Raw genomic sequence first — 6,355 nt, 5'->3', positions numbered from 1 at the left:
AGAATAAGGGAAAAAAAAGAATATTATTATTAGTAAAATATGCTACTATATTTAGTACATGTAAGCAGACCCAAAGACATGCCTTATGGGCTTACAATGGTCAGATCCTAGAGAAAAAATCCTCCTCAGAGTACCTTCCCTCAAACTCCACCAAGAACTACCTTTACAATGCCATATTTGTTCTTAAATAAACCCCAATTAGGTTTAGGGTTAGGAATACATTCTAGAAAATTCCTTTTGAGATCCAGTGCCAAAATAGAAGGTTCTAGAAATCATGTTTGAAGTTGTTGTAAAATTAAAAGAATCCAAAAATGGTAGTCCAACTTTTGGGAGGCATAACTTTTGATCTAAGACTCTGATTAACAAACTGTTTAAATTTTTGGAAACCTCTCAAAGTGATCTATAGCCCTATGGTCAAGCTTTTCTTATCCCCCATTTTTTGGGCTCATACAAGGTTATTTAATTCCTCAAATCTGACTTGGAAGCACTCTTATGAGGTCTCCAAGCAAATTAAAACTACAGTAACTTTCAAACCGTAAAGACTTTTGACCTGATTCTTTTTTTGGAGTGTTTTAAATTACAAATATAATCATCCCTCCAATTTAAACCCTCTAACTCATCATAATTATGGATCAATTAAAAAATAACCCATTTTCTACATTGACATGTGTCCCAAGGTACTCAAAAACTCTAACCCAAAAAAACCAATAATGGAACTATGAGAGTTGGAATCCTTATTTGACCCAAATGGGTTTTCAAAAATGAAAACACTTTAAATAGAAACTAACACTAAGCATATTTTTGGGTGATATAGGATTTCCTTTACACCATTGGATGCTCCTAAATCAGACACCCAAGGTAGATTGAAAAGTGACCTTGTCACTTTATAGCTAGTAGAGGAAAACCTAAATGGGCAACCTCTATTGCGGATATCCAAGTTGTTTCTTCTATTGGTTTTCCTTTCCACTTCTGCCTATTTCTAGTACTCTAACCCACATGACTATCCAGAATGTCTTCAATCTCTTCCTTCATCGAAGTAGGAATTGGACATGGCTCCAGCATCAACCCCTCATCTACACCATCATCATGATATTCTGTTAAGTATGCAATATTGAAGATAGGAGAAATGTGAATCCCATCTAGAAACTCCACCTCATATGCATTTCTTGAGTCATGTTTCTTCAAAATTTTATAGGGATCAAATTTCTTCATCTTTAGCTTGTTGTATGTACCCACTAGAAAGTGTTCCTTCCTCAAGTATACCATAACTAGATCCCCTACTTAGAACTCCTTATGTCTCCTCTTTTGGTCTGCCCTAGCCTTATACTGTTGGTTCATCTTGGTAATATGTGCATGTACCTCCTCATATAGATTCTTGACATGTTCAACAAATTCTTTTGCCTCAACACTTGTCCTCTTCCCTTGTTCCATCTTTCTCAGCTTTGGTGTAGTCCTTGGGCTATTTCCATACACAATTTGGATGGTGATCTACCGGTACTCCTGTTTATAGAATTAAATCCCATCCCTTGGGCTTATCTACAACTAAACACCTCAAAAAATTGTCGAGACTTCTATTCACCACTTCTATTTGCCGGTCAATCTGTGGATGATGTGTAGAACTGAACTTCAATTCTATCCTCAACTTCTTCCATAAAGTCCTCCAGAAATACCCCACAAATTTAGTATCTCTATCAAAAATAATACTATTTGGGAGACCATGTAGTCTCACTTCTCTGAAATTTTTTTTTGCAATATGTACTACATCACGAGTCTTGTGGCATGGAATGAAATGCACCATCTTGGCGAACCTATCAACCACCACAAATACTGAGTCATTACCCCTTAGTGTCCTCGGCAACCCAAGAACAAAATCCATACTTATGTCCTCCCAAGGCTTTGATGGAACATGTAATGTCTGATAAAGTCCAATATTGTGACTAAATCCTTTGGCTGCTTGACATACTTGACAACTTTACACAAACTTCTTGATATCTTGTGATATTTGAGGCCAAAAATAATGTTCTCTAATAATGGCAATAGTCTTATCCTGACCAAAGTGTCTTGCCATTCCTCCACTATGTTTCTCCTTGATCAAGTTCTCCCTCATAGAACTCCTTGGAATACATAATTGACTACCCTTGAACAACATACCATCTTGAATCAAATAATCTAGCCACCTAGTCCTGTCTAGAGTAATAGGTTCTTAACAAGCCTTCTATGCTTCAACAAAATTAGGATACTCAGGGTTACAGATTATTGAGTTTATCAAACCCAACCATTTCAACTTGCATTACTATCAGCAACAATTGTCTCCTACTCAATGCATCTGGTACCCTATTAGACCTTCCACTTCTATGTTTCAATACAAATGTATAGATTTGCATGAACTCTACCCATTTCAAATGTCTATGATTCAATTTACCTTGGCTATTTAGGTACTGCAATGCTTGGTGATCAATATACACGACAAATTATTTTGGCAATAAATAATGCCTCCATTTCTTTAAGGCTTGAACTATTGCATAGAACTCTTGATCATAAACAAAATACATCTTCTTTGCATCATTTAGTTTTTCACTAAAATAGGCAATAGGCTTACCTTCTTGGCTCAATACAACCCCAATAGCACTGCCACTAGCATCACAATCCACCTAGAACACTTTATTGAAATTAGGAAGTGTCACAAAAGGTTTCTCTATAACCTTCTTCAACAATTCAAAACTCTTTGCAGCTCCTGTAGTCCACCTAAACTCTCTTCTATCCTTTCTCATTGTTTTAGTCAGGGGTGCACATATGCCACTGAAGTTTCTAATGAACCTCCTATAAAAATTAACCAGACCATGGAATGACCTCATCTCAGTAGTAGACCTTGGAGTAGGCCATTCTAGGATGGCCTTTACCTTCTCTCGATCCATTTTGAGACCCTCAACTGATACAACAAACCCCAAATAGACTAACTCCTTTTTGACAAAGCTACACTTCTTCAAATTAATCAACAATTTCACTTATCTTCAAGAACACTACAAATGTGCAATAAATGTTCATCTAAAGACTTGCTGAAAACTAAAATATCATCCAGATAAACAATAACAAATTTTCCCAAGAATTATTTTAGTACCTCATTCATAAGTCGTATGAAGGTGCTTGGAAAGTTGGTCAGTCCAAAGGGCATGACTAACCACTCATATAGACCCTCCTTAGTCTTGAATGTAGTCTTCCACTCATCTCCCTCTCCTATATGTATCTAGTGATAGCCACTCTTGAGATCTATCTTTGTAAAGTATTGAGCTCTACTCAAACAATCCATAAGATCATCCATTCTTGACAAAGGGAACCGATACTTGATAGTTATTCTATTTATAGCCTGAGAGTGTGTACACATTCTCCACTCTCTGTCCTTCTTTTGTGCTAGCACTGCAGGTACTACACATAGACTTAGGCTCTCCAGAATCAAACCTTTCCTCAATAGCTCTTGAACTTGTCTGTTTAGCTTCATAGTTTTAGTAGGAGTCATCTTATGAGTAGCCTTGTTAGGCAAACTAGCTCCACAGATTAAATCTATTTGATGACTGATTTTCCTTATTGGTGGCAACCCTTCTGGGACATTATCAGAGATGACATCTCCATACTCAATTAATAGGACTAAAACTTCAAGTGGAATTTTAGTACTTCCTTCCTTATCTATTCTAGGAATCAAAGCATAACACATGCGTTGATGTTTCATGCCATCCAAAAAAATTCTTCCATCAACAAGACATACCCTAGCACTACTGCATACATTTTCACCTTCCTTTATCAAGGGATTTTTTTGTGGCAAACACCATCCTTTGTTAGAGAGTATGTATTTGCATGACCATCATGTACATCATGCCTATCAAATTGCCACAACCTTCCCAATAATAAATGGTAGACATCCATTGGAATGATGTCACAAAGAACCTCATCATGGTAACTCCCAATCTTGAACTTCACCAGACATTGTTCACTAACTAGAACTTTATGATCATCCTTCAACCAAGCAATTTGATAGGGTTGGGGGTGTTTTTCCCTCTTGAGCTTTAGCTTTGAAACCATCTCTTCTGAAATCAAGTTGTCAGTGCTTCCACCATCAACAATCACTTCACAATTTTACCCTTGTACTTGCACTTGGTACAAAACAAACTCCTCCTTTGTCTAGGTTTAGTCTCACTTCTTAGTAAGACCCTTTTATTTACTAGAACCTCTACTCTTTCTGCATCCTCTAAATGTGATCACTATGCATCCTCATCCACATGAGCAACCCTTGCTTGTCCATCATCTCTCCTATCTATCCTTCCTTGGCATTGAGGGAATTCAAAGGCACGATGACCTTCTTCATTGCAATGAAAATAGGTACCATAAAAGCCTCCTCTTCTGGAACATTTTCCACATCCTCTACCTCTTCCTCTCTGATCTCTAAAATTTTGATCATGGGAGTGGTTGAAACCATCGTTCCTATGGTTTTGGCTAGTACCCACATCTTCATTTTTCCTTTGGTTCTCATTTTGACCTCCAAATGACCTACCACCACCCCTTCCTCATTGATGGAACCATCTTTTCCTTCTGTGAAACCTTTTTTTAGCTTCTCCTCAACTTGCAAGGAAAATTGGTATGCCTCTTCAATGCTAGTTATTATAACTAGACTTAACTCCTCCTGAATGCTAGGTCTTAACCCACTAAGGTAACAGGCAACCTTCTCCTTGTTTGCTTCTACATGCCCTACCCTAATAAGAACTCAGTAAAATTCCTCTGTATATTCCTAGACATATTTTCCTGCTTGCTTTATCTCTTGCATTTTCTTGAACAAATCAAGCTCAGAATCAACAGGAATGAACTGCTTCTTTAGTTTGTCCACCATGAGATCCCATCTTGTGATTTTCTCCTTTCCTCTTGTATTTATTTCCAGCTGAACCTCTTTCCACTAGATTTTGGCATGGCCTTTCATTTTGGCTTTTGCAAACTTAACCCTATTTGGGTCCCCGATATCCTCATGTACAAAATATTTCTCTAGTTCATTGATCCAGTCGATCAACTCATCTAGGTTTAGACTTCCTGAAAATATACCCACGTCAATTTTAGGTCTTTTCCCAAGCTTAGAATGGCCCTAAAAAGCCTCTTCTCTACCTAGTTTAGGACTTCTCTGTCTCCTTCCCCTTCTGGCCCAATATTTCCTTCTTCTTCATTTTCTTCCTCACTTTCATCGCCTACGACAACATTCATCCCTCTATGAATCTCCTCCTGCAATGCTTGGACTTGTCTCTGGAGGGCTCTAACCTCAAAAGTAATAACTCTAGCCCTTTCACCATGCTCCCTTCATGGAGGGATCCTCTTGTCTCAAACCCACAACCACATAGTCTTGGTGCAAACTACCTTAGAGTCGACACTCTGTCTACACACTCATGAAAACCTACTCTGATACCACTTGATGAAGACACAAACCACAACCAGAATGAATGTAACAGGAGCAAAGAGGGAATATTATTATCAGTAAAATATGTTACTACATTTAGTACATGTAAATAAACCCAAAGACATGCCCTATGGGCTTACAATGGTAAGATCCTAGAGAAAAAATCATCCTCACAATACCTTCTCTCAAACTCCACCAAGAACTACCTTCACAATGCCAAAAATGTTCTTAAATAAACCTGAATTAGGTTTAGGGTTAGGAATACATTCTAGAATATGCCATTTGGAATCCACTGCCAAAATAGAAGGTTCTATAAATCATGTTAGAAGCTGGTATAAAATTAGAAGAATCTAGAAATGGTAGTCCAACTTTTGGGAGGCATAAGTTTTGATCTAAGACTCTGATTGACGAACCATTTATATTTTTGGAAAGCTCTTGAAGCACTCTATAGCCTATGGTCAAGCTTTGCTTGTCCTCCATTTTTTGGGCCCATAAGAGGTCATTTAATACCTCAAATTTGACTCGGAAGCACTCTTAGGAGGTCTCTAGGCAACTTAAAACTGCAATAACTTCAAACTGTAAAGCCTTTTGAGCTTTTTTTTTGTCTAGACACATATCCCAAGGTGCTCAAAAACTCCAACCCAAAAGAACAATAGTGGAACTATGAGAGTTAGAATCTTTATTTGAACCAAATGGGTATCCAAAAATAAAAAAACTTTAAATAAAACTAACATTAAGCATATTTTTGGGTGATATAGGATTGCCCTTACACCACTGGATGCTCTTGCATCATCTCTGTATTTTATTGCCATGTCCTTGTGATCTCCATGCCATTTCTCTATGATTTATTTTTCATGCTATCCCTTGTGATCTTTGTGCACTTTGCACTACAACATTTGGGGTCAAATTGTGAAGGCAATTTGAAAC

The sequence above is a fragment of the Cupressus sempervirens genome, chromosome 10 (genome assembly GCF_028749045.1).
Source record: "Cupressus sempervirens isolate cs-2001-9-10 chromosome 10, ASM2874904v1, whole genome shotgun sequence".
Classification (NCBI taxonomy): Eukaryota; Viridiplantae; Streptophyta; class Pinopsida; order Cupressales; family Cupressaceae; genus Cupressus; species Cupressus sempervirens.
Note: the sequence above shows the minus strand (reverse complement) of the source record.